The sequence below is a fragment of the Prinia subflava genome, chromosome 11 (assembly GCF_021018805.1).
Source record: "Prinia subflava isolate CZ2003 ecotype Zambia chromosome 11, Cam_Psub_1.2, whole genome shotgun sequence".
NCBI lineage: Eukaryota > Metazoa > Chordata > Aves > Passeriformes > Cisticolidae > Prinia > Prinia subflava.
In genome coordinates, this window is record NC_086257.1 from 9,902,927 (window position 1) to 9,916,651 (window position 13,725).

Below are 13,725 nucleotides of genomic sequence, written 5' to 3' on the forward strand. Positions count from 1 at the left end.
AAAAGGAAATACTAATGTATGCACATGTGTTTGTACAGAAAAGCTGTTTTAGTTGAATTAAGGAAAATCTCATTGAGTAGAATGAGACAAAAGCCACTGAGAACAAACATTACAAATGAAACATTTACTCAGGAGTTTAATTTTTTCAATTCTGATAACTCCTTTAGAAGACATGGACCTTGTCATGTCCAATTGACAGAGCCTCTGTTACAGAACAGGATCAAGGGCTCTGCTCTTTCTGTGTGGGAGTCCTCAGGGTCTTCTGCTCCTCAGCCAGGATCTGTGCCCACCCCAAGACCTGCATCTCTACAGACCCTACAGCCACAAAAAACAAAACAACAACTACAACAACAAAAATTCTGACCAGCTGTTAGCATTGTCAACTGTAGCCACTTCTCTCTAAATTTAAGCCAAATTATGGAAACTACATGACATCTGGTCTCCTTCATGTGCATGCTAATATTAGAAAAAACTATTTGCTGCTCCAATACTGCAGAGAGCATGACACAGGTAATAGAAACAGAGCAGGATTTCTACCTCTTTCAGACTGATCCTATAAATTGAAATTTTAAAAATTTCATTAACAATTTCATTTTCTTAAAATAGCATTTTTTTGTCAATTTGGACATCAGAAGCCAGGACTTCTAAAGAAATAGATATCTAATTCTCTCCAACTTCATAGAAAAAAAAGAAAGTTTGTTTCCAGAAAGATCACCCATGAAAATGCTAATATTCATTAATGAAATAATTAATTTTGGTATGTACTTACAAGCTATGTGCTGCTCAGCGCATGGCACAGACTGGCAGGGCCACACTCTTGACTTTCCATTCTGTATTTGCAGAAAACCAGAGCTAAAGGCCCAAAATTCAAGGGCTGAGTTGGAGAATACAAAGCTGGGTTTTCCTCATTCTATAGAGATTTTTACATATGAGGCTGCAGGAGCCTTATCTTTGTTCTTTTCTTTGAGGGCTTAGTCCAAGGACCAGATTTCAAGTAGTAAATTTGGAGTAGTTTCACCTATTTTCACACCAAGGATCTCTCCAGATTTGCAGCAGTTAGATTTATTGGGCTATTTGGATCACTTCTGTATTTATTGTTTCATGTTGTAAGTACAAAACTTGTGTAAATACCATGAAGTAAAAAATTTGGCTTTATTTGGTATGTTTTTCACTCTCTCATTTCCATGTTGTTGCTGTCGGCATCCAGACTGCTTCCAGACACCCCTTCTGTGCCTATTCGAGTTCCTTTGCCTCTCAGAGAGAAATCTTTGAGGATCACACAACTTTCAAATGTTAATATTTTCACCAAAAAGAAAATATGAACATGCTACTAAGCATATTCTGGTTCCTACAGATTGCTACAATTGCCTTACTTATCCCCCTTTCATAGGATTAAACTATAAATATGAATATAGTTGCTAGAATGATTTGTCTGTTTTTTCTGCTATTTCCAAAAATAGCACCCAGGAGATAGGAACAAATGAATTTTGTATTTCATCCAGGGACAAGATACCTCTTGGGCTTTTTAAGCCTTTAAAAATTATTTAGTGATGATGACAGATGCAAGACTGACATCTCAATACAATGAAAACCTCAATTTATCCATGCTATCAGCAAGGCTCCAGTTATTGCACGATTCTATAGCTATGCAGTTTGTTACTGAATTAAGTCCTTCCTATAGGATAGTGATTAATAATCCCTGCTTTTGTTGTTTAAAACAGATGTTTCAGGCCACAGAATGACAAAGATCAACTTAAATACACGAAGAGAGTATAAATGTCTTCCTGAGTCTGCAGAACAACCTGAAAAAATTTAATGGAGAGGTCTGCTTCCCCCTAATCACCTGAAAGGATTGTCACGTCTGGAATGGAAAGATAAGTTACAGCATTGTCGTCAGTAATTATTTCTAGATGGAGAATTCCAGCAGAAGCATCCAGCTTTTGTTCTTAACCTCTAGTCCAAAGCTGGCCATGCGGTAGAAAAAGTAATAAAAAATAGTATCTCAGAGGAATTTCATTCTCATTATGAAACAGTTTCATATTTAACCAACTTCAAATGTCTTAACAGTAATTAAACTACTGCAGAATACTCAGTTTCTTCTTTGAGTTTCTTATTAGAGTTCTGTAGCAAATTTGGTGTAAAACATGGGTCCAGTTTGCAAGACATAAGTGTCCTAAACACATGCACCAAGGTCCTGCAGGTATGTGCTGCAGCAGAACACAGCATCATCAACCAGCACAGTCATGCTCTGGCTTTGGCAGGAATTCCCCTTGCTGCCTTGCTTTTAGTCGCAGAGGGAATTTAAAAATCAAGGTGTGAAGAGGTACATCAGGCCTTCCCTCTCAGCTGAGCCTGCTGGCAGATCCTAGCATCAGTCACTTAAGATAGATAATAAACCAGCAGTTACTTTTTTGGTCTTTTTCATGAGGATTACAGCTGATAGATTGCAGTGTCTCCCCCTTCTATGCAGCTGGAGATTCATGCAGTGCTTTTTGTCCCAGCAGAGTAGTGGCACAACATGGATGCTTTCCCCATGGTTTATAAATCCTGTATTTTATATCCATGACCTCTGCAAATCAAGCCTCAAAGAGAAAGCACAGCCTATATAAAACAAGTTTATACTTTGAAGACTTAAGACTTGGAAGTGAAATATATCTGTTTAGAAGAGCAAAGTCTTTACCAAAAAGTAGAGGCTTCTCAGGCAACTAGAAGCTGTCTCTGTGAAAGCAGCATTAAAGAGCCATTTTCTTTTAATCTGTGAAGACAAACTTCCTCAACAGCTGCATTCCTCAGAAATGGAGTGACCAAACTCCTGGGCGAAACTCCTGTGAGAAGACAAAATCACCCAACCCTACTGCCTTGAAACTCCTTGTACACGTGAAACAAGGACCACAAATTCACGTATAAGTGCTAAAGTAATTCAACTGTGCTTTCCCACAGCAACAATTAATAGGAATAAAGGATAGAATACAAAAGCCAGAGTGAAATAGGAGCTAAGAAATTCAGAAAGCAGCCTAAAAACAGGCATGGGGAAAGTGTGGCCCGTACACATGCCTCCCCTTGCCTTGTGGAGACATCAGACCACTGAGATCTGCAGTTTTAGTATCTGAGAACTGGGATATAATGCTAATAGCTGTGATGATAATATTGTATGTGGATTTCCAGGTCATTAAGGATGCCATCAGAGTCATCCACTGAAGGAACACACAATTCCCACTGAAGACACCTCACTGTAAGGTCAGATATTATTCAGTGTAAGAAACAAGCCCTCTCTCTTGCATACCTGCCTTATTCACGATGTGAGGTGCACAGTGAGGACTGCAAAGGGCACAGGCCCACTGGCCAGCTCCTGGCTAAATCCTTTCCCCCAGCTGCATGAAAGGTAAGTGGCTTCAGGGGAATCAGCAATGAGTTTCCTGGTGTAATATTCAGTGAATGTCGTCTCTAGTGCAGTGTGAGAGACAGATCTGTTGCCATTGACCTTAATTCTACCGATTACTGTGCGGTTTGTTGAGTAAGCACTGTGTAAGTGAGCAAGTCAGAAGCACAGCCTCTGAATAAAGATAACATTACATCAATATTGTGTTATTTTAAGCTTATATTAACCCAAAAGTATTTGTTAAACTATCAGGAACTGCACCATGGGAAGCCCTCTTTCACTCCAGTTCTAATGCAAAAATACCCTGCAGAATAATCTCACGAGCTGAGACTGCAAAGCATATAAAAGCAACATGGAGTAGTTAGGGTTTGCATGCACATTTTTAACCTTGTTATTCCCATACTTTTTTTTTTTTAATTTATTTCTTTAAAAATTTCTGACCCTGTTTAGTTCTAGTCCACTAAAACCTATGCCTTTGCAGGAACTACTGTCTCTTAAGAATGAATCCTCTGCAAAGCCAAGAATTTTGCACTGGTACAGAAGCAGGGAACTTCCACAAGAGTGCTGAATTAAATAGTTGTAAGTAATTTTGCAAGAAGAAAAAGAGATGTGGCAGATTACTATTTCCAGTTTTAATCTGTATACACAAAACTAATGATCCAACATGACCTAAGCAGGGAGTGCCACATTCTGTTCACTGAAAATGCAAATGGTTAAGGACTTTGAAAAGTGGTGCTTCTTGCAGAGGTCACCTCGCTGGTCTGTTATCAAAGCTTGCATAATGAAGTGGATGACACAGCCATTAACTTGCATATGGGCTTGGATATGTCAAAGCAGACCAGCTTAATCTAAAGGTGAATTCAATAATGTTATGCTGAATTGCAGTACACAAAAAGCCTGTGAAAGCCTATGATTAAGGGTCAGCACATCTGGCTTCTGATTTGATGTCAGCTGCTAACCCTTCTTTGACCTCATCCCCTGCAGACTTTCTAACTGCCTATTACTAAGGATATTTTACAATGTCATCTTGCTGACTCTCACTGTGCACTGAGAAATACCATGTATCTTCACCTTTGCGAAGTTAATTTCCAAACCTCTTCAGTACACCTGGAAAACTAACATTTAATTTCCTAAGCCTGCAGTAAATTGTCATCTCACATTGGGAGTCAGTGAATGAAAATTGTAGGAAAGCTTATTTTTCCTTCCAAAATAACCATTCTGTCCATTAGCCAGTGTGTTCTCTCAAATTTGCATGCTTTTCATAACAGCATTGGTGACAAAAATTTATTCATCCTTAGTGTAGCTGTGTGAAACAAACAGAAGAAAAAACTTGCTTACGCTATATAGGAAATCATTCACACCACATGAGATTTCCTACTTTACTGACTTTTATTGTTCTTCCATTTATTCATTTCCCTGTATTTGGCAGGTTGGTGTCCCATTTCTGTTGTTGATAGGCTGAGGCTTGTTTATGTTTTTGAGTAGGGCAGTCCAATTCTGCCAAAAAATAAGGACAAAGCCTTTTGAGAGGCTTCATCTTTCTGCATAAAAAAGAGAAACCTCTCTCAACTTGGCTTTCTATTTGCATCAGAAAACAATCTGTTCATTAGAAACAGTTCATAATCTTAAATGTTTTTCTAAGCTCCATATCAACTGATTCTCATTTCAAAACAAACAAAAATTACAGTTTACAAAAGTGAAAGGTAGATAATTACAGCAGAACACTCCGTTATTAGATCATTTCCCAGTACACAAAAGGAAGGAAATGAATGGTTTGTGAATGCTCATATGCAACAGCAGACATTTCTCAGTGAGAATAAATGAAAAAATTTTCAGTAAAATGAATGCCCCAAGGCACCACAAGAATTTACTTCATAGGTGTAAAAAAGATACATTAATTTGGTATCTAAATATTTTAGGAACACTAATCAGTTAGAACACACCTTGCAATTATTTGCAACTCAATTTTGAGAAGAATGTGCTATAGGCTGACATACAGGAAAAACAAATTCCACTATATCAAATAATACACAAGCATTCATACATAATTTTTAATCTATTCAGATTTATAAAAGCTTCAAAAAGAAGAAATGATCCAATATTAGAGTTGTTACATGCATCAGGATACATAACATAAAAGATTTCTTTTAGAATTTTACCAGTAATCAGCATTTCTCACTTATTTTACCCTTTTCACCACATTTAGGGAAAATGGGGCTTAATTATGGAAGCCAGCAGCTGTTGTAGCTCCATAATGCATATAAATAAAACACCAAAAACTGCAGGGCCTCCTTTTGGGGTTACTATTTTAATGAAGCAGTATCACAGTTCTAGCTCGTTCCGCCCTTTCCACGATGCATATCAGCAGTAAATCTCCTCGACTGCACACTGCATTGCTGAATTAAAGGCAGAACCTACTGGGATGGAGCTGAAACCAATGTGAATTTAGAACTGTAGCACATGTAGCAGGGATTGGGCTCGTTGCTCACATCACGGCCTTAGCAAAGTATCAAGAAAATAATAAACATAAAAATCAAGTTCAATAACTTTGTTATCAGTATGACTAAATACAGCTTTCATAGACATATCAGGTCTATGCCTGCAAACCCTTACAGTCACTTTTTCCTTTATTCCTCTCAGCCAAAAAGCAAACCCTCTTTATCACTTAGAGTCCACCTGGTTTTCCAAGCAGCGATTACACCACCTGCACTGCCATTCCACACTAGAGTAAGTTCAGCCCCACTTCACTGGCATTTCTGTTAGCCTGTGGCTGCCACCCACTCTGCCTGCGTCTCACAGCAAGGCAGCCCCTGGTACCAAGCACAAGGACTCCTGATACATGGCAGAGGGACAGGAAGACGTTTGATGGGCGTCAGGCTGCCTCTGACTCCTATGTCCATGTCGGCAATGCAGCCTTCCGTGGCACCAGTAACTGTGCAAGCACTGAACACACGCCTCCCCTGCCTCCTGAGCAGGCTGGCCTTGGCACATGCACCAGTCTCATTCTGTTTGTGTGAAAGTTTCATATTTTTCCCCATTATGAGTCCCCACAGCCCAGACTGATAGTAGACCCAGCTGTCCTTTATAATTACATTTTAATGACTTAGGATGGTTGTTTGCATTTTGGCAACTTGTTTAATAGTGATGACATTTAAATTGTCACAACTAGGCTTCAAAGTTATCAATTTATTAGATGATCAGGAAACTTCACACCTATGGTGGTGAGGTTTTTTGGCTGCAAAATCAGTAATCCATTGGCACACTGATTTATATAATGAGGGTTATTTCATAGGGATATGCTTTAGTTAATTCAGCCCTGAAAGGGATTTACTTGAACAAATTAAAAAGGTTCTGTTTACTTATTTATTACTTTAGAGTGACAGATATTCTAAAAACACACATATTGTGTTTTGTCTTCTGTTGCTTTTTCATTTCAGTACATTGACTTTTTGTGCACATTTCCATTTATTTCTTCTCCTTCTGCAAATGAACCTGGGATTTGCAGAATCACATATGATTCCTTCAGAGAAACACTTCTCTGATACTGCAACAGAAGCACTCAAATATTGCACAGTTTATATCCTCAGTAGATTTTTTTTGCTAAGTATTCCAACACCCATCCCCCAATGGTGTATCGAAACAGTTGGCCAATTCCTTATAGATGTAGAAGTCATGAATAGCAGAAAAATTAACCCTGATTGCCTGGTCTGAATATCAGGTTTTATCATAGTAATGTCAGCTGCCTGGCACATTCCCTACACACTGCTTGTTTACCCCTCAGGTTCCCTGCTTCTCGTTTTCAACCCAAGGGTTTGCAGTCTCTCACCCAGCCCTATTTGACCTGCTCTTTAGAAAAGAACCAGCACATGGTAGGGGCAGGTAAAGCTCATGAGTTTCCTCACAACCCCACTGCTGCACAGCCCCAGCTGTGGAGGGGGCACAGCTACAAACGAGCAGTGCTGACCAGGGCCCTTTAGAACAAACTGGTGTCCTGCCACCTCTCCAGAACTGGGCCTCAGCTCTGGCACTGGCAAGCACAGCCTGGCCTTTCCCATCAGCAGCACAGAGCAGCTCCCCTCCCCAGGCAGGCTGATGGCAGCTGCAGGAGGTGGTGGGGCTGCAGCCCACAGGAAACCCATGCCTCTGGCAGAGGAGACTCAAACTGCTCAGCTGGTTCCAAAGTGACCCAGAGAGCAGCATGCAGGTAAAATTGTCACACGCTGATTTTTAGGAAAGCAACTAAAACATGCTCATACACATGATTAGTGACTGATATCAACAGGGATATGCCAATCATCCCAAAGAAAAGTAGCTCTGGGAGGGGCAGGAGGGGGATTAGTGCTCAGTGCCAAGTCCCTGATGTACAAATGGCACTGCTGACAGGCACCATGCAGATGCAAGCTCCCACCTACCTCAGAGACTTGACCCAGGATAGGGTGTGCCATATAATTTTTCCTCCAAGAGAGAACTGGCTGTAATACTCACGTAGGAGAAAAAAAAATCTAATGAATTTACTTCTCTTGACAATTTTGACTGCCTTTTCCTCCTTATCAGTGTATTACCTTCATGCAAGCAATCATTAAGTAAACAGATCTCAAAGAAAAGTCATTTCAAGTACAGATTTCTTCCACTAAACTCCCTGGAGTGCCCACTCTGTGGCCCTTGGGCAAAATCCAGCACGAATTTATCTCAAGAATAGGCCAATGCTCATTAATCAAGCAAAGGCCTGGCTGAAATCCTCACAAGCGGCTGCGCAGAACGCCAAGTCACCTTGTTGTAACTGATCTAGGTACTCTGCAGTGCCAAAAACCAGAAAGCTGCCAGGCACCATTATATATACTACATATAGAAAGCCAGAAAAGAGAACAAGGAAAGTGATTAAAAAATATATTTCTCAAGCTCATTGGACATGGACCAAAATTTGAACACAAAAATGAATAATCGAAATGAATGTGACAGGTAGCAGAAATACACATTAGTGAGCTGCTGAAAGAAAAAGCTTCAAATAGACTCACAAGTTTTTAGAAGAGGAGGAGGAGGTCCCCAGGGCAATCCCCATGGGAATTCTTTGACTCTGGGAAGTGGGAGGGTTCATCTAACCAATGGTTGAAAAACTTGCCCTTCTACCTAGAAAGCTGGAAGATCCCCAGAAACCTGAACAAGTCCTAGAAAGTTTGCATAAACACCCCTGCAGATGGCTGAGCACTATCTTTATGTCCTTGCCGGTGCTCATTCCTTGCCAATCCCAGCCCTGTGCCCTGACCTTTGCTCTGTTTCCAGAGGTGGCCTTTGAAGTGGGTGATTCCTGCAGTGGAGATGGCTTGTGGGACAGGCAGCCCGGGGCTCTTGTTCAAGCTGAGAGCTGTGCTGGCTCTCAGCACATGCAGAGCACCATGTGAATCCTACCTGCTCCAGCCCCGCCCAGGCCCTGGAGACTGCCTCAACCCGATCCCAAGCACCTCGCTGATTTTGTTTAAAGAAGATTAGAGAGGACCATCAGCAGAGGACTGACAAGCAATTATCTTCAGAGTGAAAAATAAACTGGAGCAGAAAGACAGCAACCTGTTGCAGCTGTTTGCTCAGTGAGTGCACTGCATGAGAGCATTTCTCAGATGCAGGTCACGACAAGCAGTCACGGGAGGACAGCATGGAGCCATCTCCTGCTGCTGCTCCAGGACTCAAGGAAGGCTCCCACCTGTTTTTCTTGGTCCAACAAGAGACAACACATTTGTCTTTGTCCTGAGGCAATCATTATGGCCACAGCAGCACTACCACAATAAAGGGCGTGAAAGCTTCTATTTGAAACCAAGGTAAAGACTGAGGCTTATTTCCTATACATACACAGCAAAAAGCATCATCCCCAGCAGGCTCACCAGTTATTTCCAACAGCTGCTTTCAGTAGTTGCCAGTGTTCTAAAGGTAGTCAAAAAGAAATACACCTCAATTTTTATTGAGCTTTGAAAGCCACTGCTTCTATTTCAGATCTGAAAAAAGCATTGTGCTCCTGAAGGCATGTCTGCTTTTCCCATCTATACTAGCAGATCAAATACAATATATTGTATTTGCCAGAAAATTCTACTTTATCATGTTAGAGCGAAATTTCTCCTGAGCTGAACCTGAGTAACACTCAGCTACAAAATATAAGCTCTCAGGTTTGGTGATATTCAGTAGTTTTATATAGTTTGATTATAACTCATACATTACTTTCTATGTAAAAAATGCGTAAGTGCTTCAAAAACCCAATTTGATCTTCATTTACTTTACCGCTGTCTACTGCAGCCTTATAATTTCTGCTGAATATTGTAAAAATGAATAATGAAAAAGGAGAAAATAATGCTTCACTAGAGCTTACCAGCTTTGAATTGCCACTTTCAGATTCACTGACTTGAATATTGTCCTCCTCTCTTCATTACTCTGCAACAGCCTCTGTGAAGGGGACCCAGCCCCAAGGTACCTGAGCAAGAGGTGGAGACAGATGCCTTCATTAGGCTTAGTTTTGTTAAATACTATGTTAAAACAACTTTAGGAAGCTGAAACCAACCAACCAAACAATCAAAAACCCCAAATAAACAATAATGCCCATTTCAGTATTATGGATTTTATGAATATTATGGATTTTATGAATATTATGGCATACTATATCTGCTCATAACTTCCAGGATTCAAATTTCCAGGGGAAATAAAGCTTCCCCCTTTGTATGAAAACAGAAATAAAAAGACCAAATTGTGAAGTAAAATTTTTGAAGTGGTCTTCTGCCATATCAGCCCCTCTCCCAAATGTCTCCTCACCCCTGCCTCTGCCTCTCAGCCTCTCTGCAGGGAACAAGAGTCAGGCTGATGAGCATGTATGATGTGGGACCAAGGTTAGCATAAAAGACAAAAACATGAAGAGCATGAATTCTACTCATATATCCAGAAGAAAATACAGAGCAAGGAAAGACTTCCAAGAAGGGGCTTAAATGTAATTTCTGGTGAAATTACTATACTGTCTTAGACAAATCCTCCTTTACAAGGAGTGCCAGATAAAGCCCTCTGGTATTGCCTCTGGATTAGCCCAACTTTGAGAGCTGGGAACCTTGGAGTACAGCAAATCGACATTTCATCTCCCTTGGGAGGGACATTGCTTCCACTGTGCTGGCTTCCTACAGGCCAATGGAGCACACAAATGTCACCAGAATGCTGACACATCCTTGTTATAAAGTAGTCCAAATTTCACAAAAAATTGGATCAAAACCCATGTTTCCCTAATGGAAAACATTATGTGAATGCTTGATAGAAATGGGAAATAATCACAAAATTTTCACAGCTAGAGTATTAAGACAAATTCCCTGCCAGCAGCAGAATATATTTTAACTTCATGATTTTTATAAACTGTGAATGATGAGATGTAAATTATGCTGCCACTGAAAAAAACCCAAACAACTGTATTCAACAGAGTATGTTTTGCCTACAGTATTATTACAAGTAATAACTTCTTGACTGTTATTCCTGTGATCAAGCAAAAGGAAGACAAATGTTTGCATACACAGCTTTTAAAATCAGTTTTAGATGATAGCAGGTTACTCTTTTGATACTTCGTACCAAATAACTTTTTACATTATAGTTTGTTTTCATCAGTGATGTCATGTCCTATGCTCTTTGCATTTAACACCTTTTAAGAAAGCCCTTCAGTTTCATTGAAAGATTGCCTGGTACCATCTTCTTGACACAGTTCACAAATTCATTTCCTTAACACTGCCTCTTGGTCTACTCCCTTCTCTTCTGGTTACATACAGCAGCTCAGGCTTTGGAGCTTTTTCAGAATGCTTTGGCTTAACTGAAGTGTCTCACTGCAGCGTGGAAGTACCCAGATGAGCAGGAGGTGACTGATCATCTGATCAGATGCCTTTGGCTGTAAGTGTTGGGAAACCTCTTTGATGCTGGTCCATTTCTTCCAGCCCACACTAAGAGCAAGACACTCCTTTAGTTTCCATCTGGTTGTTTCATCTATGTCTTCTGGCAGTCTATATGAAAAAATTGAGAACTTTCAGGATATAGTGTCTTATCTCTGTAAATTGAGAGAAAGCATCTCTATTTTCCCCTCAATTTGTCCATATTGTATTGTACAGTTACTGTGTTAGTGATGCTGGCAGCTAAACTGGAGAAAGTAACCTGCCAGTGAAGAATTAGTGGAGGTGGACTACATAGTAAAAGCACAGTTAATGTCAGATCAAAGACTCTGGAAGAGTAAGCCCTGAATTCATACAAAACATTCACTATCAGATTTTACTTCAATCTGTCTCTCTCAGAAGGGCTTGTCTCCACGGTTTCCAAGGCATTAAGTTGTTTTCAGAACCAGAATGGTAGCAGTGGCGCAACAGCTGTATATAAACTAATAACATGTTTAAACTGATCCTTTGATCATCTGTATTTTGCTAATTTTCTGACAGACTCATAATATTCAGTGTATCAAATTCTGGGTTACCTCTTTTCTCTTCTTCTGCTTTTTCTAAACACTGTCATGAACTGACAGTCTAGGAAAGCCACAGTTCCTTTACCATAACTACACTCTGACATTCTTCTTACATTTGCAGGCTAGTCCTGACTAGTTCCTTTAAGATTAACATAAACAGTGCTTCAAATGTGCTGCTATCAGATTCCCAGCATTAATTAGAAAAATAACCTTCAGATATGGATTTAATTTGCATCCATTCATTCATAGCAGGATGTTTCTTTGCAATTGTTACATGTTGAAAAGCCTCCATATAACCCCCAGAAAAAGTAAGTATTCTGAGATCTGCTCTATTGCTTCCAAAATGTGTTTAAACCTTATGCTATTAAGCAAAGATCTCAATGTCACTTTTTCATTATGGGTCAACAAATGACTAAGCTGTATGTTTACACTGATAATAGCTGTATGATAAATATTTACATGGATTATATAGTTAGCAGTAAGGCGTAAGCAGTGCTGACTGTATGCGTCACTCCTGTACCAGGAGTATATGGGTTATGAAAATGATGGTTTGGGTTTTTTTCTTCTTTATTTTCCTTCCAAGTATTGAATTCTCTTTCTAATCAGGCCAGACATAACCAGGAACAGAACCTAGACTGTTAATAGTTGCTTAAATAGAAAGGGATATCGTCTTAAATTAATTCAACCAACCTTTTATGTGTCAGCCCTTCAGTTATTCTTACTCAGGAACATTATGCTTGCTGAGGAAAGCTGAGTAATAGCTTGTAGGGCACACGTATATCAAATGTAGAATCTGTAAAAAAAAAAAGTTGTAATATATGAACAGTGTTTCTCATTTAATTCAATTTTATTGGTAAGAAAAATTAACATTCAGACAAAAAAAAAGTAAAAGAAATCTATGAGGTGAATGGTGGCATCAGATGAATGAAAGAGAGAAGCAGGTGTTTCTTTTTTTTCCTTCTAACTAGATATTTATGTAAGTATAAACTAACCCAGATGATCTGGCAGGATATTAGTAAAATTTGTGTAGAACAAGGAAAAAAACCCCAGCTTTTAAGAACTTAATGGGTATAAAGTTCCAGACTTGGGTAAAGAGTACAAGAACAATGGTGGGGTATTTTTAAAACCCAGCTACATATGTGGCCCATTAATTAGAACATATTATTCATTTCCTTAGCCTCCCATTGTTCCTGACACTTTTGTTATCCCTGTCATATCATTAAGGATCTGAAAAGAGAGAATAGTAATATACAATTGCTCAGATTGACCCACAAAGGGAACTATGATCTTCTAGGTCCCAGAAAGGAACCACAACCTCAGGACTCGCACTTCCAGTAATAAGATCTAGGCCTGTGTTGAGGCAATAAATATAGCATCTTTAAGAATTATGGACTGGAATTCTGATTGCCTGAAAATGGAGTATGCTGTTACAGGAAATTATGCCAACTGTAGAAAACCTGGTGTATGATAAAATATCTATCTGTTCAGGCACTTTTAACTGCCACATCCTGAGATTTCTATGAATTATTATGATTAGCATTAATTGAGGTAACAGATCTAAATGTGCAAAAAGTAAGGAGCTTAAGGTAATGTGTCTAAATGGTGGTACACACTGAGCCTTGCCCGCCTCTTTTGGCTTCTGTTCGTTCTTGGAAGGGAGGACTATGCTGAAGTTGCTTGTTTTGGCAAAGCTTGCTCCTTTAACTTGATCTCCACCCTATTTCTAGGAATTCAGCCCTTTCATGCCTGCCAGTCTGCTGAGCTGTGTGCTGTTTTTGGAAGGGCGGAATGCAATTTTCTTATAAATCCTATGACATACTTGTACGAGTTGCCAAAATGTTCTATGAAACCTGAGTGCCACATAAATGACAGCAAAATCACGCGGTTTACATGT